The following is a 22,741-nucleotide window of genomic DNA, read 5'->3' as shown; positions in this document are numbered from 1 at the left end:
AGCCGTAGGATAGATGTTCGTTTCTTGGGGAATTATTTTGGTAAGGACACATGGTATCTCCTGGAATACTTAAAAGTGAAAGAGTGGAGTTTGTTCTTTTGTTCTATATGTTGAGCAGCGCATCAAGGGGCCAATCCCTGCGATGTAGGAGAGCTGTAGTGGGGCCACGGTAATTCCACCGAGAGGTTGCCTCCCATGTATGTGATTATCATGGCATTTATTGCCAATGTGTGTGGGTTCTCCCTCTGTGGAGTTTATAGAAAGGGAAATGTTGGACTACAAAACTATAAACACATAGATTAGGCTTTAGGACAGTTCGTCCTTTAGCAACAAATAGATGCTCCTAGCCCGCGAGGCCGTGTGGGTGTGGTTGTCTGTCATGAGCATGAGGTCCGGCTAGTGCCATGCCCAGTGATGGCCCATTTGAGGTCCCATCAGGCATGCCCATTTGGGCCATATGTGCTTGAGGGGAATGAAACTGCTTTCTGGTTTGCAGTACTTACCGCTCCTTAAGTATGCATGTTTTGATTCATGTGAGCATTGTCTTTATGGTAGAGAGACTAGGAATATGCATAAGAGGTCTGGAAGGACATGCGTGAGTGAGGCCTTGGCATTAGTGCATTCGAATGTCTATGGACCCATGCCCTATCAGTCTATGGATGGTGCAAAGTATTTTGTGATGTTCATTGACAATTTTTTGCTTAAAGTCTAGGCTTACCCCATTAAGTTTTAAGTCAGATGTCTTGGTTGTGTTTCAAAGATGGCTTGCATTTGTTGAGAACCAGACTGGGCACAGGTTGAAATGCCTTAGGACTCACAATGGGGGAGAATATGTGTCATGTGCCTTTGAGCAACTATGTGACAAGAGGGATATTAAGCATCAGTTGACCGCTCCTTATATCCCACCCCATAATGATTTGGCTGAGCAGATGAATAGAACCATCCAGGAGCATGTACGTAATATGCTTAGCCATGTAGGCCTACCACAGAGATTTTAGGATGAGGCAGTTAGTACAACTGTGCATATCATAAATAGATCACCTTCTAGTGGTTTGGATTTCCAAGTTGCAGAGGAGATATGGACTGTCTTATGCACATCTATGTGTCTTTGGATGTGAGGCATTCTACCATGTACCCAAGGACAAGCGTTGTAAGCTAGATCCTAAGAGTGTCAAATGCACCTTCCTTGGCTATGGAGATGCAGGTGAAATGGGTTATCGCCTCAGGGATCTGCACAGGAGCAGAAAGTCATCCGCAGCCATGATGTAGTCTTTGGCAACCTGAGAAGGTGGTTGAGATACGCATGGTTATATTCCAAGAGGAGCCCCGTGCTCCAACATAGCCTACATAGCTTGATGGTCAGCCTGCAGCAATAGTTGGTACACATGGCCAGGGTGTTGGACAGGATGCTAGACATGCAATAGAGTTTGCCATGAGACAGCCAGTCTACTAGAGCTAGACATCCACCTGATTGATTTGAGCCCTTGACTCATTATGTCTTGGTTATGGATGCAAGAGAGCCTCTCACCTATGATGAGGCTATGCGCAAGGGTGACAATTACTCTTGGGAGAGGGCTATGCAGTCTGAGATGGACTCCCTGCGTAAGAATATGACTTGGGATTTGGTTGCATTGCCTAATGGCACAAGGATTTGTGGGTGTACACAACTAATTGGCATTCATACAAAAATTTGGTAATAGCCTTTGATCATTATGAGAATGACGATGCATGTACATTAGATATCAAGCAAAATGGGCATTTAATCTAGCTAACAGATTAGTAGATTGATGATAGATTTGGGAAAACTTTAAATAATTTTGATAAGCTTGTATAGGAGTCTGCTAATCCCCTAGAATCACAAGCCAATTAATTTGAGGTCCTATCAATGAATTAGTTGGACTCCACCCTCTTTGTCTAGGTATCTGCAAATCAAAACTAGAGTGGCTACTAACCAACTGAGGGGGCTACAAATAAAAGATGATGTGGTTAGAGCTGTGAGATTCTCAATCTTAGCAAGGTATATTGCTATTCCTTGTGTAGAGACAATGTGATCCAACAAAACTTTTGAAGAGACTCCCAAGATACATTTGTCGGGGTTGAGGGAGATCCCATACCCCTAGCATCAATCAAACCACTACTCCAAGTATTTTCAATGCTTACGGATTAGGCTATAAACAAATCCATATGTATCTCAATAAAATCATGCAAGTGATTTTGGAATGTGGCCATCATCGCTCTTTGAAATGTAGCAAGGGAATTGCAAAGTCCAAATGGCATCACTTTGTAAGCATAGGTTCCCAATACTATTGTGAAGGTTTTTATTGATCTTCTTTTGCAATCTAGACTTGGTTATATCCACTGAATTCATCTAGTAGGGACTAGAGCTCATGTCCTGCCAATGTCTAATAGTTGGTTTGTGAAAGGAATAGGTAAATGATCCTTCTTTGTCTTGGAGTTTAACTTGCAAAAGTCCACAGAGATCCGCAACTTTCCATTCTTCTTGGGTACTACCATGATGGGTGAAACCCATTCATTGTTAGTACCATATTTAGAGGATTTGGAAATCTCCCAAGTTCCACTTTCAAATAAGGATTAAAGAATTGACCAAATGGTTAAATCTTAACCGCATTTTTGAGAGTGGGGACTTGGGGAGAATCGCTTATATAGTATCCAAGAAAAATTTCACCTTCAAGTAAGGGGATAAGATTTTGACTATGTGTCTAACTATTAATCACATTAGGAATTTCCCAACTTTATGAAAATTCCTAAATTCTTAAATATGTTGTTTATTGGCCACTGGTAGGGTAAATAAACTCAACTTCTAAGAGCTTCAACACCTCTACTTTTACTAGAGCTCAATAATTTGATTTCATGTGCCTTTGTCGTTGCCTTATAGGTTTGGCATCAATTCGATGTGATATTGACACACACTGAAATCAATCCCCTTCAAATCTTTATATGACCATGCAAACATGTCCAAATTCTCCTTTAGTAGGTCATGCAAGACCAATCACTCCTTTTCTAGAAGATTGCTACCCACCTTCAGGTGACATTCCGTGTAATCTATATCCACAAAATTTAATTGCTTTTCATGCTTCACCTCATAGATGAAGTCTCCATTTATAACTTATGGGTATAAATCCGACTCCTTTGAGGGAGTGGCCTCCTCGTCTGATACTCCACAATACCTAGGAAGTTATGGTTGGCATGCCTCTAAAAAAACTCCATTTTAGATGCCATAATCCAAGTGATGGTTGGTCCATCTCTTCAGTATGGATTCCATTCTAGAGACATATGCTTCCATCCATTCACCAAAGGACTGACTTAAGTTTATGAACTCCTCTCGCATCCACTCTTCAAAACCTTCATGCCTGAATTTAGTGAGGAAGACCATCTTCAAGTCTTTCCATATGCCAAAAGTTTATGCTGCTTATCTCTCATACCATTGTAATGTTGTGCCTTTGAAAGTGGCAGGGAATATCTCCACCAACCAATGCTCAGGGGTTCTAACATTATTGGCTACACATGCTACCATGAAGTCAGCTACGTGAAGATCAAGGTCTTCATTGTACTCTTCCTTAAAGATTGGAAATAGGATTACATTTGTTGGCATGTCACATTAATATTTCTAGGATGGATCTGGCTAGGAAGGGACCTTGATTCACCATTGGGACTTTTGTAACGAGTACCGCCAGGGCACCAAAGGAGGCTTCTGCTCTACTATCTTATTCTTAGGTTTGATTTTTTTCTTCTCTCTTCTTACGTACCTCTAGATTCATTTTCATGCTTGCCTCTTGATCATGTCATTTATCATGGAGTCATTTCCATCGAACTATCTATACTCAATAGAAGGGAATTAGAAGAGCTTCAGTCTCTAAAGGACTATCTTGCCAACATTTCTTCTACTTCCTTTTTTCAACATCTTTGAATTCAGCTTTCGTTCCACTCCAAAGGAGAAAGTATTTAGTTTTGAAAGTATCGAATTTCATTCTTCTTAGGATTGCCATAGTGCCATCATCTTGATAATACTAACCTCAGAGGGTTTCGATAACATAGGTGGTGAAGAACACTATCTACTAGCTTCAAGTGGATTGCCAATTGAACAAATAGACGGTTGTCAATGCACCAAGCATCCCATGTATCTTGTTGTTGAGCATCCACAAACAAATTCCAACTCTTTTTCTTCTTATTCTTGTGAGCCTCAATTGACCACGACTCCTGAAGCTTCTTCACAATCTTCTACTTAATGATGTTTGCAAATTCTTCAATGAAGACCAAATCTTCCATGGATGGTCATTCTCTCTGTTTCTACTTTGCTCTTCAGTTTTGTGGGAAATAAGTAGCTATTGTGATATAACTTTCTGTAACTTTAGAGAAGACATTGGGATCAATTTGTCATCAAAGACCGCACATCACGATGGTGATATCCATTGAGGAATGCACTTCTTGTAGGAAGTGTCATTGGCAATGAAGATTTCCAATTATTTAATAGTAGAAGGAATTTTACAATCTTCCATTGCTTTTCTTCCTCTTGAACACTGTCAATTTTTCTATTTTTAGCCTTTGTTGGTGCTTGTTGATGGCAATCATTCCCTGGCTATGCATAAGAAACATGGGGACTCCAAGAGAAACACTAAGAAAATGAGGAAACTATTATAAGAAAATCTATCTTGTCACACAAACAAGCATGTTTTTCATACTTAAATCAATTGAGAAGAAAAACAAAAAACTTTACAAATCTTTATGTAGCTTCATATAACAATTCTCCCACGGATTTATCACAACAAATCTTCAACATATTCTTCATATTCTTCACAGAAACCATTAAAGAACCAAAAGTACACAAAGAAAAGAGAAAATTTGAATGGAATTCATAACATAGTATTCATCTTTTATCATCTTCATAGTCTTCATAGTCTTTTATCATCTTCATACGTCTTCATAGTCTTTATTATCTTCATAGCCTTTCTCTCATAATCTTTTATCATCTTTATAGTCTTCGTAGTCTTTCTCTCATGTAGATACAATGTTCCTCATACAAAATTGGCTATCTCTTATACTCTATCTCTCTCACATATGCTCTCTCTCAATAATACATTGAAAGAGCCAATAATTACTCTTAATAATCCCCTCTTGGTCGTTGATACCCCTCCCAAGAGGTATGCCTGATATGAAGAGTCACCATAGCCACTATAGTGTACCTTGGAAGTTTACTAGTATCATTGTTACTGCAACCTTCACTTCAAGTCTTCTTTAGCTACTTCTTCGAGCTATTTCAAACTTTTATTATTCCTCTTTCAAGATTGCAAAATTTCTCCAAGCCAAACATCCATCCATTAGAACACTTATAGGAGGAAACAAAGGCTTACAGAGCAAACAAAAAAGCTTTATAGAACACTATAGAAGGTCTATAGAAGGCATAAAAACCATAAAGCTCAAACCAAATCTACTTCAAATCATCCAAAATATCCTAACACACTCTCAATCATTCCTCAAAAGAATCATTCACAATGTCAATCTCACAAATAGAAAGAAATAAGATCAAAAGAGAAGCAAAATAAAGCCTATCAGAACCAAGGAGGCACATTATAGAACCTATTAGAACATCATATCTCAACCAAAAACCATCATGAGCTTCCCAAACCTTCTTGACCCATCCCAAAACACTCCAAAACACTTCTAACACATCCAAAATCAATCAATAGACACTCAAAATCAACCATTCAACTCACAAAAACAACAAAAATTAGCCCAAAAAGCAAGTCAATTCATCCCTCAACAACTATGGTGATTCTGCATTATGTTACATGGACTAATAGGTTGTCCCATATACACCTAGAATACTGAGAGGGGAAATTATACCTAGAGGATATCAAAGCTACTAATATTTTCCAATAACTACCAAATAATAGCCCAATAATTTCTCAATGACATGAAATAAGCAAATCATGCTTGGACTTGTAATTCACCCATGGCCACATATATTCCAAAATTCCAAAGTGACTTCTTTGACATCATCTTAAAATCCTCAAGAAATTAATATTATTCCATACCTTTAAGTAAATCTAATAAGATATGCAATACTATGATTCATTCTACTCATGATTATTGTAGTAACACTCAAGTTTGATTAGGGCATCATAGAAAATGATCCCCACATGGTATTGCTATATGTGTAGCCTCCATACCCTTTAGAGTCTTGCATATGCCCCCCTATACTCCCTTGTATATGATTGTTATTTTGATGAGTCCAACACCTTATAGATCTATATTCTTCTATAATTTCTTTCATAACTACTTGCCCCATGACTCCTAGACAATCCAAGCATGCAACCACTAAACCATCTTTATCAACCTACACTTTGATAGACCCAAGAGATTCAAAAAATGCTCTTAATATTCAATGCATAATCATTGATGGACAGATGGCTATCCTTAACATTGTTTAGCTATAATGTTTGCATCATGTAATCAACTCAATAAACAATGTACATATTAAAAAGAGCCAATTAATGTGCAAAAATGTGGAATAAGTGATTTCATCAAGGAAATGTGAATTTTGAATACATTTGCACATTTACAAGTTATTAAATGCAAGCACAATTGATAAAATTTTTACTTTTATGTTTTTGGAAGTTGATAGAGACGAACAACTTAAACTTCCATAGTCACTTACCTACACAAGGGAACCAAAAACCACAAAAACCAAAGCTCATAAAAATTTGACAGCTTGAGAATTTATACAAAGGGACATCATCCCTTCTTTACATTCTTCTTATTCTTTTATTAGTACATACATGACCACTAGAAAGTATTGACTTTCATAGACACTAACAACCTTCTACATAAGCCCTTGAGAAGGCAATCTCCTCTCTAGGAACCACAAATAGTCCATGTACCATATTTGGGAGCTCATTTGGAATCCTCCCACTCTCTATACAAGGAGGTTATTCTAGAATGAGCATTTAGTACTTGTTTGAAAAGGGCCAAGATGATACCTCCATGCATGTGATCAAAGCCGAAATTGTGGTTGCCACAAAAGTAAAAGAATACAAAGTCATAAAATTGTGTGGTAGATACAAAAAAAGATACAATTGACTTATTTCATATTGGCTCATGGTAGAAGATGATAGAGGAGGGATTTATGTATGAGCAAGAGTGTGCATTATAATAAGGCTTCAAAAAGTTAAACATATCTCATACAAAAACTCAAAGGGAACACCTCTTACATGAACTTTGTCGGAGGGTTTTTTGTTAAAAGGTCAAATCCACTGGGGATCAAAGGTAGAAGGAAGTAGAGATAGGAGATGGAAGAGAAGATAAAGAATACACAAGAGGTAAACACAATAATGACAAAACACAATGAATCAAATCAATATGTATTGAAAAAACCTGAAATCATTTGTTTAGCACTACTCAGAAGCACTCTCCAGGGATCTCCTAGAGCTTTCTCGTAAAACAAAAACGTGGATTAGAAATAACAGCCCCTTTTCTGCTACTCGAAACCCAAATTTGATGGATCCATTGGCTCCAAAAGGGAGGTAAAACTTTAGGACACCTGGTCACGAATCTCTCAGATCGCTCCTTCTTCTTCTTCCAGTTCAAATTGTAGTTTTCAGCTTGTCAACAGCGATCGTGACGCACACGATTTCACCGATCTATTTTTTTAATGAAAATTTCCATAACTGGCTGAAAAAGTAACTTGCTTTTTTCATGCCATCCTAATCTAGAAGCTTTTGTGACTTTTTTGGATTTATACAATAAATAATATAAAAAATAGGCTAAAATTATCCAAAAATCTAGTATTTTTGGATAATCCATGCAACTCACACTAGTACTAATGACTCAGATCACATTGACTCTCTGGATCAATAAAGAAGTCAGATGATGATGCATTCCATGCTTTTTCACACTACGTCCGCATAGCATCACGACATCCATACCCTTTGAACCTGCACATCCTTCGGTATGTGCCAAAATCCTAGTTGTCATTGGATTTTGAGTCCTCCTCATCCTCTGTAACCATATCCTTCGCTTCTTCATCTTCCATATCTTCTTGGCTACCCTCTGTATCATGGCCACCATTTTCTTCCAATTCTAGCAACTCATAGATAGTAGATTCCCACCTCTTGAATAATTTGATTCTTTTCCCTACTACCGAAAGCTTTATGGCTATCCCATCCTGTTCATTTAATGCATAAGTTCCAACACATGTCTTACCACATAGGGTCCAAACCATCTTTTGGAAACTTTACACATGGCAGTATGCTGGTTGTCTAAACTGCTATCATAAACCAATACCCAATCCCCATCTTGTATGGTTCTTGGTCTCAGTCTATGTCTTGTGTCAAACCGTTTCTTGTTCTATATCCTTGCTGCCCTTAACTTTGCAATTGCTGCCTCTATGTCTTCTGACTTTATTTCCAACTATCTAATGCATAAGGCCAATAAATCCTCTCGATTCAACTCCTCCTCCCAAGCTAGTACACTCCATGTGACTATCATCTCTTCTATCGACATGATAGGTTTTTGGACATACATCAATTCAGCAAGCATATATCCTGTAACGGCACGATGAGTTGTTCCCTCAGCCTACAAAGCATAGGGGAGTGATCGTGGCCACTCTTTTACCTTCTCTTCACATGCTTTTCCCAATATCTTCACAATAGGTGGATGACCTCTTACAAATTTTCCATTTTCTTCAGGGTTATAGGCTGAAGTTAAAGCAAGCTTTATCCTCAACCGTGCAAAGAAATCATGAGCTTCATCTGCATCCAACTCACCCCTATTTGTTGTAATTTTGCCCACACAGCCATACCTACAAAAGATCTCTTCTAAGAGAAAAGTACACACAACATTTTTTGTCTTAGTACGTAAAGCTCTCCCTTCCACTTGATTAGTCAAGTCTTCACAGGAAAGCACAAGGTACCTCATTTTCCAAAGACCTATATGCATTGTGACCAAATCCACCACCCACTCAAAATGAAGAGACAATGGATACGTGGGCTGCAATCCATCCAGATGTTTCACACATGAATATATTTGACATGTCGTACATGTTTAAATAAAGTGAGCGACATCCTTATACATACCTTGCCACCAATATCTTTCTTTGATCTTTGCAAAAGTACCCCAAACACCTCTATGGCCAGCCCACAAGCTTTCATGAAATTTTTTCATAGCATTTACTTGTGAAGCTTTGTCATCCAAAACTTGCAATGGCATACCCTGTTTCTTTTTAGCATGTTTCCATAAGTATCCATCTTTTAAGAAAAACCCATAGGCTTTCCTCTTGATCTTCTTAAACTCCTCATCTAACCATTCATCTCTCTTTGTTAATGTACTGAGGTATTGACCAATTCTCAGCCACTCTCCTACATATTTGTCTTCTAGAAACACTTCTACACAAGATGAAAAACATCTAAAGTGTCTTCTCTTTGTTGTCCAAGCTTTTGTTAATGCTGTAGCAACACCTTGCATTGCTAAATTCACTCTTACAATATCATTTTCAGCCGTAAGAAAGTCATCTTCTTCCTCCTCATGCATCATCCCATATTCATTCTCATAGCGTGCGTGACATAACATGTCTACCACCATTGGGTTATCTCTTTCTGCAATATGCTAAAATTCAAGGTTCAAAGATTTGATGTATGCAATCCACCGGAGCATAGCAATGTCTGGGGTAACACAACTAGAAATCATACCCAATACTGGCAAACAATCAATCTCAATGACTACATGAAATCCCATAAAATACTCATTATCCCATTTAAGGGCTATCATAATTCCCCATAATTCTCTTTTTACCTGTGGATACCTTCTCTGTTGTTCACTCAATACTTTAGCACCAAAGAAAATTGCATATCTTTGCCCTTCCTCATCATCTTGCCCAATTGCCCATCCAATCCCAATTGGTCTTGTATCAATAGTAATAATGATAGGCTTTCCATGTGAATAGTCATCCTTTCTCAATGTAGGAGCAGATTTTAAGAGATGCTTCAATTTCTTCATTGCTTTCTGATGCTTCCTTTCCCAATGAAATCTATGACCTTTCCTCAGAAGCTGATAAAGAGCATCGGCTACATGTGCAAAGTGAGGAATCCATATCAAATAGAACACACATGCACCCAAGAATCTACGCACCTATGATACATTCATGCATACATCTTGCATTCTATCAATCCCATCTATTTTTGCTGGTGATGGCATTTTCCCATAAGGTCCATATGCCCAACAATCAAAACCTCTTCAACTCCAAAGACAGAGTTTCATCTAAAAAGAGTTAAATTCACCTCTTCTAGATGTATCAAAATCCTCTCACAATCCGCAATATGGTCTGCAACAAACTATCTGTATCCATGAGCATCAATCTCTTCATTCTTTTCATCCACTACACACCCTTTGATTGGAACATCATCCAAGAAGGGCATTGTCAATTGTGGTATAAAATCCATGAGTACCCTATTCATAGCATTTTGATGTGTGCCACTGAGTTTGTTGCACCCTGTGGGAGAGTACACATCCGTACTAACCCTAAGGGAGTCTTCGTGGTTGTGATTTCCTTGCTTTCAATTGCAAGCTGAAATTGATCATACCCCGAGTAAAGATCACCCAAAGAATAGATCGCTCTGCCTACAAAAGCCTCTGCAAATTCATCAACCATAGGATCTACACCCACATTTCTTATGGTCACTTTATTGACCAGTTGCATGTCTTGAATAAATCTCAAAGCCCCATTCTTTTTGGGCACAATAAACCAACGATTTGATTACGGGGCTGAAGAGGGCTCCAAGATCTTCATGCAAATCTTTTCATTTAGCAAATCAATCAGCTTTGGCAAGTAAGCTTTAGGCACACTGGAATATGCCTCAAGTTCCATGGCACATGTGGCATAATAATTATTACCATAGGAGAGAAAACATTTGGATCCACAAAACCTATTTCACTTGGCTGAAATGCAAATGCCTTTCCATGCCTAGCCAACATCTGCATAAAACAATCTCTCTCAGCAAGCAAAAGAAACCCTTTTGCACCAACTTTCAATTCATGTAATGTATCACATGTAAACTGATTATCTATATCTTTAGGATCTCATAAGCTTGGATGCCTTCACACTTTTTCACAAACCCTCACTCTCTGGTGGAAGTGGCAAAGCAATTGATTTCACCTTTTTGTCAAATGTCTTATACTTTGTCTCCACAAGTGCTTCAGCACATTGTAATCCTTCCTGCTGAGCAAACAACGCTATAACATCATATATATCCAAAGAACATACTGACAACACTCTATTTTTAGCCTCATTTTTTGCATGTATAGTTGTTGAAATTTCAGTCATAGTGTCATTAATATTCAGCCCATAAAAGATACGTGAAATGCCTTCATTTTCAGCTAACAATCCCAATGCTCTCAGTTCCTTAATAGCTCGTTTCATAGATATGCATTCAGCCTTGCACATAGCTTCCATAGGCTTAAACCAACATGAGTTGTTTGTTGTAAACTAAGAATAACCAATAGTAAATGCATGCTTCATTCCATCAAGAGGCAAGTACATCCTTTAAACAACACTATTGTAGCACTGCATTACAGTAGTGCTTAATGAAAATCCAAGTCTTTGAATTTCCTTGCATTTGGATCCAAAGGAAACTCTCGAAGCATATCATCATTAACACAAACAGTAAGAAATTAAACTACTTTCCTCCCATTCTTGCTTTTGACTCTTGCATAAGTAGAACCATCATCAAGCACCTTTGTTTCCATACGCACTCCTATAATATAGAGCTTTCCCAAAATTGATGCATATGAGGAATTATCTTGCACAAAGAAGTGTTGCTCTTCTTGTACATCACCAATTGTCACTTTCACATTAGGACATGTATCATAGAGCTCTCCCGAAGAATTATTTGCAGCCCACATATGCCAACCATGATCAATGTCTACAGGCCATGCACCATTTTCATACAATCCACGCTCAATGACATTTATCTCAGACCCATGGTCAAGTAAAGCAACACAAGGAGTTTCATGTTCCCCTATTTTCACTACCATTTCAGTGGTAGCTCTAGCCCAATGATTTGTTGCAAGGAGTTGCAACCTGACATTGACAACCAGTTATGTCACGAATGTCTTGCCCTGCATGAGACATTTCACTATCATTGACCTTTCTCTTTTCAGCTGCATGTAAAGCATGTGTCCATATTTTAGCCTTTGGACCAACCATCACTTGGTCATGCATTCTATCCAACTGTAGACCAAACATTTCGGACAGCCAAGTCTTCCAACAACTTCTGCATACCTCCCTTTCCAGAATTCAAAGCAAGAGGCAATCCCATTTCTTATGCATGGATCTTGCCATCTTTCCAAAATATGAGCTGTCATGCCAAGGCCTCCTAATAGACAACACCATCCTTTCTCTCATGCTGCAAACTGTCACACCACATACATATTTTTCCTAGCTTAGGGGTTGCTGGCTATCCTCTTGTCCTTTTTCATCCAATTTTGCAACCTTCAATTGAAGATCCTGCATCCCTTTGACCAATTCATCTAAGACATCTTCCCTAACAGAGGGAACAATAGCAAGTACATCCATAGGGTTAGCCACAGAAGTAGGTGGCTTATTGGATACATCAACTGTCTTGCTCGTAACAGTGGGCAAGCTAGAGACATGCAATATTTTTCTTCTTCTGTGCTTCTTCACAAGTGCAATAACAGCTTCCTTGAAAGGTCTCCACTCTGTTTTAATACCTCTCTTTGTAGTGTAATCCTTCAACAAATCATCAAGCTTCTCTTGAAGCTCAAGATCAATTGCATCATGTAGAAACAATTCAATTTTTTGACTTGCAAGAGCTTGTTGTTCTGCAAGATCCAACTACTCAAATCGATTTTCAAATTCTCTTAACAATTCTATAGCCACCACAAGACCCTTATTGGGTTGTAAAACTCACTCCTAAAAATTCTTGTGCATAATCAAACTGGTATCTTCAATATAGAATTCTTCCCTTAGTGTCTTCCTGAAGGCTACTCAGTTAGCATCCTGCATGTAAAATTCAGTAATTCGCGCTTTCAGTTCATGTACAGTAACATGCACAAAACACTGAATCCATGCAAGACGAGCCATCCCAAAGAATTCCATTTTCTGAGCATAAGTATGTACATATGCAGATACATTCCTTCCATTGAATAACTTCATCTCACACTCAACTACTTGCAGAGCATTCATCACAACACTTTCTGTTTGAGTAGAAGCCTGCATCACCTGTTGTTGTTGTTGTACCTACATAAGCATATTCATATTTTGCACCAACTGTTGCAAAAAATCACTGGAGATTGTGTTCGAAGGTTTTCCTATCTTGTCTTTCCTTCTAACAACATTTCACGTTGAGTTCACCAATGTCGGAGGGGTTTTTGTCGAAAGGTCGAATCCACTAGGGATCAGAGGTAGAAGGAAGTAGAGATAGGAGATGGAAGAGAGAAGATAAAGAATACATAAGAGGTAAACACAATAATGACAAATCACAATGAATCAAATCAATATGTATTGACAGAACCTAAAAATCCTTTGTTTGGCACTACTCAGAAGCACTCTCCAGGCATTAGATCTCCTAGAGCTCCCTCGTACAACAAAAACGTAGATCACAAATAACAGCCCCTTTTCTGCTACTTGGAACCCAAATCTGATGGCTCTGTTGGCTCCAAAAGGGGGGTAAAACTTCAAGACACGTGGTCACGAATCTCTCAGATCACTCCTTCTTCTTCCAATTCGAATTGTAGTTTTCAGCCTGTCAACAGTGATCATGATGGGCACGATTTCACCAATCTGTATTTTTTATGAAAACTTCCATAACTAGCTGAAAATTAACTTGCTTTTTGCATGCCATCCTAATCTAGAAGCTTTTGTGACTTTTTTGGATTTATACAATAAATAATATAAAAAATAGGCTAAAATTATCCAAAAATCTAGTATTTTTGGATAATCCATGCAACTCACACTAGTACTAATGACTCAGATCACATTGACTCTCTACATCAATAAACAAGTCGGATGATGATGAAAGCTTAGTAACAACACTCTTTTAGATTTATAAGTCCCCGTTCACATGAGACTACTCATATAACTCATAAGTCAACAATAAAGGCCTTACCTTGCGATAGGTATAACCCCTCTATTCTCGGGCAGATCCAAATTCATTACAATTTCCATGAAAATGCAAAGTTTCTTTGAATTTCCTTTGGTCCTCTTCTCTCTCAAATGCTCTTGTACCTAAGGCCTAATTATATCATTGAAAAATAGATTGGAAGCTACATAATATCCCAAGATCTTGGTCTTCGTGTTAGGAAGCTTTGACAAACAAATTGACACCATATGCAAACAAATGTTACAAGCACTCCAAACTTATGTACCCTATCATCTATCTACTACAACAGTCCAAGACTATACAATATGTACAAGAGTTATTCCTCCTCAACTTTGCAAAAAAGAAAAAAAGCCCAAACATTTTAAAATGGCTTGCTTATTAGCATTGAAACTAGAAAAGACTAATATCATAAATGTGTTCACCTCAAAGATGTATTCGCTTTATGATTTTATGGCCTGTTAATCTGACACGAGGAGCGTATTATAAGGAACATGGAGAAAAGCCCTTTTGAGAAAACAAACTAATGGGGCAAAGGGAAAAAAATAGGTTTAAAAAATAAATGTAAATTTTTCTTTTTTTAAAGTGAAAATAGGAAGGCTAAAAGAAAGTATGCTTTCTAGGGAAAAGGTATGCTCAAGTAGGCTAATTTAAAAATAGAATGCTATAAAAGCAAGAAAGAGAGAAAATTATGTCAAGATCTTCCTCCTTAGACATCTATTTAAACCTTTGATATTGGATTAAAAACCATGGATTTACAAATTTTCTTCTGGAGGACCTTAATCTTCAAATGAGAGGATTCTAGCCATGCTATCAATTCTCTATGAAGTGCCTTATGCTGAGAGAAATCTCCGCTCACATATATCTAGAATGGCACCTATTTTCTAATGTTTCTTCTTTTATATCCACCCAACAACAATTTCTATAAAGTCTTGTCACATTGTACCCCGTCTTCCTACCTCAAGGGGTTACTCATAAATATATAAGTGTATCAAATGGACTCAAAAAAGGAACTTTAAAAATATATATTTAAGTGTTTTTTTATATATCAAACGATGCCATATCAAGGGGTTACGCATAGATTGAATAGAAAAGGACCATGTTTTATCTAGGAAAAATTCACATGTAAGAGTAGTTTTAAATAGGTATGGAATGTATGTGTGATATAGAGGGTCTACATAATGCGAACCCCCCACAATTCTTATGAACTCCCTAAAAATGATTTGAAGGTCCAAATGACTTCAAAGAGACTCAAGAAAATATATAAGTGCTAATATACCCTTGCTTTATCCTAAGCAATATAGTAAGTATGAGTTTTAGAGATTGTTTGCATACTTATCGTGAAGTTTATCACTTGAAGACTAGTTCCTATAGCCCTAGAAAATACATATAGATGATGCTCATTTTCTCATGAACAAATCTATTGATAAAGTTGAGACTCAAACCTATAGTGCAACATGAATAAATCTCCAAACTTGTGCAATTTGAAGTTACAATGTTTATTTATTGGCATGTGCTTGGCTAATAGAGAAAATCCTCACTTATACGCACAACTAAGAAACTCAGGAACATTGGTAGGATTAAGCAACTTAATGTTTTGGCTTGGTTATTTTGAGCTTTTTCTTAGTTTGAAGGAAAAGACACAAGGGACAACAATCCTAGGCTCAAATTTAGGGTTTTCTCTTGTCAAGATGTTGACTAGAATACCGATTTCAAAAGAGTGTTTTAGGTAAAGTGGGAAAGGTCCCATGATATGGGAAAATTAAAATTGCTAAGGGAACCTTTTTGGTAATAAGTTTGTGTAGATTTTTATTGTGCTTATCTTCTTTTAATTTTGAGCTTTTCCATGTGAACAAGCCTAGTAATATCTATGTTTCATATATGGTTGGTCTATGTGAATAAGGATGATTTATTTTTACATAGCTAACATTGATGGTGATATGGTGATAGCGTACAATATATTGGACCAATTCAACTTCTTTGCAAAGAGAGCCATAGGTATAGTGCCATTTTTTTCTGTTACTCCATGGTTAAGTTTCAACTCATTTGGACAAAACCTATGTAAGTTATATGGATGCTTTGACCTAAGATATCTTTTGTGTGTTTTGTACTCCAGGAATTTGTCATTGAAGGAACAATGGTCTTGTTATACGTCAACTTCTTGTTCAACATCTTTGGGCTTCTTTGTGAAAAGAATTATAGGTACAAGTTTTTTTAAAATTGCTCCATTTAAATTTTATTTCATTTGGAGAGAACATTTGCAAATTATACACATGTTGATAGGTAACTTTTCTATTTGGTTATGATAGATTTCTTCACAGAGAAAAAACACCAATAACAAACTTGCAGTGGAGGTCTTCAATAGGAAAGATAATGGTGGTAATTGGATTTGTGATTAGTACTATAAGTTTGATTGGATTTTGATGCACCCAAGTACTTGAGGGAGTTTCAAGGTCAAGCATAAGGATATTGCAAACCCCAGCAAACATTGGAAAGGTAGAAGTTTAGAGTTTAGAATGGAACAAGTACAGTAACTGAAGTGTTGATCCAACATGTTTATACGCACAAACAAATCTTTGTATTACGCGATGAGAACTACATTGCAAATTATAAACAAAACAATAATTTTTTAAATTGTATCATTGTTTATTATTTTGCATCAGAGTTGTTTTTAAAAATCTTTGTAGTGTTCTAATTCAATCTTGTTTTACAGCTCTATATCTAGCAACTTTGCATGAATGGTAGAATGTGAAATGTTTGAGTGAAAAGATACATGTTTGGCATGAAGACATAGGTTCATTAATCTATGACAATAACTCTGCAAGTCAACTTGCAACTCAAAAAATATTTTTTTATAATTCATTGTATGTAGTAGAAAGCCAAAGATTGCATCATGTCCCATTGCCACCACTATCTAGTGGTGATGAATGGTTGATTAGTCGCTTGGAGTTCTCAGGGAGCATGTAAATCAAAGATAAAATCTAACATCAATATTGCTATGAAGCCCACCACAAGCTCCAAAGATGTGCATCTTAGTTGGGTTATTCAATTCTCATTGTTTGCACATTTGAATGGTTCATGTGATGTTCTAAAGAAAACAAAGATTACTTATCAAATGTAAGTGTCCATCCAAGGAATGGATGAGCGAACTATTGGATGAGTCTTAGCAAGTCAAAAGAACACATTTTGATGAGATGATTGAGTGCAAGGTCAACCAATCTGATCTCACATTCAGATAAATCTTTTTTACTACTTTGAATGCCTTGATTTAATTGACATAGGTCTTGATTAGATGAATTCTTGTGTTAGTTGTATATATTTACTAATATTTTTGTTTTTATTATAGGTATTTCATTGCTAGACAAACTCTGTACATTTACTTTTGATATAGAAGATAACAACTTTTGCGAGGGGAGTGGATCAACTTGGATCAATATACTCGAGATGAGACACATACAGCTCTCATAGATGTGGTTATCTTGTGGAATGGTCATAATTCTTTTGTTATTAGTGCTTATAGAGAACCATTGGCCCATTTCTTTTCTCAGATAAGAAATCCAATTAATGTACAATCTCAGAGAAGTTACTACATATATATCCTCTACATCATGTGCATTCAAGGCCTATTTATAAATATTCTTATCAATGAATTTTTTCTAAATAAAATATAACCCTTTTCTATTAAATTTATAAATAACCCCTTTATATTACACCATTTTTTATGTAAAAAATGTATAAAGATGATATTTTAAAAATACCTTATTTTGAATCCACGTGATACACACATATATTCATGAGTGACTTACCCAAGTGTCTAATGAGCCCCTTTGCAACTTCTATTTCAAGTTAGATAATAGAAAAGTAAGGATTCATAGTGAGCAATCCTTGACATGTAAATAATGTGCTTCTCCACGTATCCTTGAGATAGTGGAATTTTGTAAATTGTTTTTATAAAGAATGAATAAAAACTTCTTTTAAACTTTTGAGTACTTTCAATTTTGATAATTTTAGTCTATTGTGATCCAAGCATGCAATAATACATACTGCAATTAGTTAATTGTGCTGGTTAAAATCATAATTAAATGGCAAGATAGATTTCTATAATCTATGGAATATTGTCTTTGCATAATGATATATTGTAGCTCATCTCTTCTACTCATTTCTTAAATTTAAATATTAAATTGGATCGAAAGGGATTTTGAAGGTCTTTTAGATTTATTTTCTTTAAAAATTTCTATATTTTCTCTAGTTGGACTTGAATATACTCATCAATCTAAGTATATTTGAGGATATAATAATGTAGAATGAAGTGTTTGTCTCTATGAGTAATTTTAACAGTGACTTTAAAGTATTGAAATAAAGAAACTAAGGTAAGAGTTTTAATTTGAAACTTTAGGGTTAAAAATTTTATAAGAACCTTTATTTAAAACCCTAGATACATAAAAGCTATAACTCCAAACTCATTTTTACTTTCATTCTCTACTTTCCTATACTTGTGATCTTCTTCCTTCTCTCTTTGTGTTCCATGGCTACCACTTCCACCTTCGTCGTATGGATTAACTCCATATGCTATACCTGCACATAGGAGACTCGATTTACCCTAGGTTTTGCATGACCTTGAGTAGTCTAGAGAGCTCACTTTCCATCATAGACCTTAGCTCTACTATAGTGGCGTTTTTTTCTATGTAGCAAACCCTCTCACTTGCTTGATTCCAAACTCTGCTCGAAGGTGGATTCCCATAGATTTCTTATATAGTCCACATGTTGGATTCAGCCATGCATAGGTGATAAATCAAGCCCTAGTGCATGTGGGGCAACATCTTTGTGCTAGAGCAATGCCCACCTTGTCCCAGGACCACACCACGATGGATCTTATCAGGCACAATGCAACCTTTGCCATATATCTTTTGTGCACTGAGGTGCAAGAGGACAATGACGAAGACATCAATGTACCCTCTCCATCACAGCTAGAGTATATTGAGAGGGAGCATGAGGAGATCACTCTCGATTCGAGTGTAGAGGCAACATAGAGCTTAGCCATTGTTCACCCACCTCCTTGCCCTAATGACATGTCAACGAGCAATGAGTAACCCCTCCCTTCTCTCCATGCGATCACCAACTATAGTATATCATTGTGTGTGATGCACTTGATGATTTTAGAAGTTTTTATATATAGGATGGCCCAGCACATGTTGATGAGGTGGCTTGATATGATGGTAGGAGCGTCAATGACATCTCTGCCATTGTGAGCATCCAAGAGCAGATTGAGGATGCAACACCATAGTATGAGATCACTGATGAGGAGTTTGAGTGGTTGCAAAAAAGCCTTTTTGGTCCTTGACCCGACTACACAATACCTTCCTAAGAGAGAGATGAGAGTGGCTCAATTGTAGGATGAGACTTAGATGCTCCATTATAGCAGCATATAGATGATGCAAAGAAGGTCATGTTCTCAGTTTTGCACACAACTTCACCAGTGGTGCCTCTAGGGGATCAGGCCCCTAGAGTAGCCCTGGACGGAGGCTCGTGTCTACAGGTCCACCAGACGGGAATCTCTGACCAAGATTGCTCTCGGGGCCTGATGTTGACAAAAAATTACATGGAGGGTCTCGATGCCCTAGAGAACCTGTTGGTGAAGTTGCACACAAATCCAATGTATATATCTTTACCATACTCCATGCATAGTGAGTATGACACTAAACTTGTGTGATGTAGGACATTGTCTATATAGATGATTTTTCATCCAGGCAAGGTGACGATCTGATAGCCAAGGAAGGGTGCAAGACTCAGAAATGAAGGAGTACATTGGCTAGCTTATGAGCAACATTATTGTGTTTCATAAGACTTGATCTCTGGCTTTTGCTAAGAACTTCTTGAAGTTGAGGGCACTAATGAAGGCTAGACCTTTCAAGACCATCTCCACTAACTCTAGCTTGGAGAAAGTAGTGTTGCTACAATGTTTGAGGCTACTCTACTAATTCACTAGTACTAAGTCTAGGCCACTTTTTTCCATGGTGGCCCATGGCATGGTTGTTGGTGTTCAAGACCCCAATGTCATTAGGCAGGAACTACTAGGGTAAAACCTATTGTTGCCTATGATCAAGTGACCATGGTGAGTGTAGCTCGAAGAAGCCGAGCTGGAGAGGGAGTAGATGTACTTATTGCCTAATGATATCTCATCACCAATGTAATGCACTTTGTAATCTTCTCTTAAAGTAATGAAAACCGATGTTTGTTAGATTTGCATGTAATGTAGTTTGTGATACATGTCATTTATTATTATTATTTACTTGAATGTAACATTTATTTGTCAGATTTATATGTAACACAATTCGTACCCTAATTTTAATACGTAGTGCTTTATCAAGTTCACGCTCAACACATGCATTCATTTGAATGCATGTAACGATAACATAAATACATAAATAAAACAAATAATAAGTGACTAAACAAAAATAAGATGTGCCAAAATTTGCCAAAAAATTTGTATTCATATTCATAACATTTTGCATGGGATCCATTCCACCATAAAACTTAAAATATATATGAAATCAATCCATATGAGCTCCAATATGATCAAGGTTTTACAAAATCTCTTTGGAAGCTACATTCCATATATGTTTAAGTAGTATACCCCTATCATTTTGTTGATCTCTGCGAGGACTATCCTTCCATCACTAAAAGACTCTCACTATATGCAGATCCCTGTCAGTGATAGTGACCCTCCTTACATGCATCGCTACATAGACCAAGTCTCCGAACAAGTCGATAAGGTAAGATTCGATAGCTTCTTGTAGTGTAAGGAGGGCATGGAAAATCTAGCAAGAGGGTTGTTGCAAGCATGATTCATCTGGGAAGTGCTTCCTGCTATTCTTAATCAGTATACCGTCCATAATCTCTCGCACCAGCTTCTAGAATGGAGCCTTTGGTATTAGGAGGTGTGTGGTCTTTTGTTAGTGGTAGATCTCACAAAGAGCCAATGTGCCTAGCCTCCATCAATTCTTGCAATGCTAGCGTGGTGGTGGTGGTGGTGGAGCTGGGGGAGGTGACCTATGCATGGGATTCCTAGGGGGTGTCTCCAGGTCACTTGCTTGTGGTGCATGTCATGTCTTCTAGGAGAGAAAACTCAAAACTCAAAAGTGAAATGTGTAAAATGACGTGAAACTTTAAACTTATAGCCAAATTTTTTAAAAACCCTTAAACTTGAATTAATGTATCCAAGCTTTGGAAAAATATGACGAGTGATCCAATTGACATGAAACTTTACATGTGGGCTCCTCTAAGACACATCAACCACCCCAAAAAAATGGCCCCATTAGAAGCCTCTAGGACACCTATTCGGAGGCTCACGTCTAGGGATTCAAGGTCCCAGATGATGTGAGCCTCTGGACAAGATTTAGGGCCCCAGACACGAGCCTTCGGATAGGTGTTCCAAAGGCTTTTGATAGGGCCAATTTTTTAATATCCATGAGTTTTTATGATGCCCGGCATGTGGGTGAAGTTTCACCAGATTTTGATTTATAAAATGATGCTTCAATATTTTTTTGAAAATGCATTAACCAGATTATACTTCACTAATAAAACAAAAAAACTCACCAACAAGTGTGCGTAACTGTATATTAAATGTGTTATCAACCAAACTATGCGAAAATTTGGAAACTTAAAATTTTACAAGAAATAAGTCATGGGTAAAATGGAATATCGCATATGAGATATAGTGTTGCCAAACCACTAAATACAGTAAAGATATATTACATCAACCCATGTACAATTGATCACTGACATGTACGTGATTGTGCATTGAATTTATCCTTAACAAAACTACTTACAAAATTGGAAACTTGAAAATATACACAATGTAAATCATGGTCAAAATAGAATATCACATATCAGATTTAGCATTGCGAAACCATAAAATACATGGTAGATAGTGCATCACACCAAGTACAACTAGAGCTAGGCAAAATTTATCTCTATTTTTTAGGCTATTGCTATCAAACTTGAAGATCTACTGGAAAGATAACCCAAAACTAAGCTCCTTACAATCTACAACCAAATCTAAACTAAAAATATAGATCTAATCACAAGGAAGCTTCTCAAAGCATATTGTTGACATTAAGATTAAATGTATCCTTGTTGTTGCAGATCCTACAAACAAGAACCATATCTATGGGCTTAATAGTGATACGTCGGGCATGAATGGCTAATAGTTTACAATCACTCATTAGATCAATCAAGTAACTTTCAGCTGCTTCTTGGGAGCAAGCAAGGCTTGGCTTAACCATTGCCCCACATTCCTTGCTTGGTTCCTTGAAAAGAACTTGTGATGATGCCCTGATTGTAGATCTTCTAGCATGTATATACCAACCTAGATAATGGTGCCTTAGGAATAATCAAGTTAGCACTTTTTTGGAATTTACTTATCTCATGTAGCGCATTTTTGCCTAGTCTCCATCTTCGATTCTTATGTGTTAGAGGACATGTATTACTAGTTGGAGTAGTAGTGGGAGGTCGAGCAACTTGAGCATATGGACCACCATTTCTAGACAATGGTGAACCATCATTATTGACCACACTAGGGCCACCATTGTTGGCCATAGTAGTGTCACCAT

Source organism: Lygodium microphyllum, chromosome 29, assembly GCF_053477565.2.
Source record: "Lygodium microphyllum isolate KBCC chromosome 29, Lygodium_microphyllum_v1.1.10, whole genome shotgun sequence".
NCBI classification, from domain to species: Eukaryota; Viridiplantae; Streptophyta; class Polypodiopsida; order Schizaeales; family Lygodiaceae; genus Lygodium; species Lygodium microphyllum.
The sequence above is the reverse complement of the archived record's forward strand: the minus strand, read 5'-3'. Positions refer to the sequence as shown.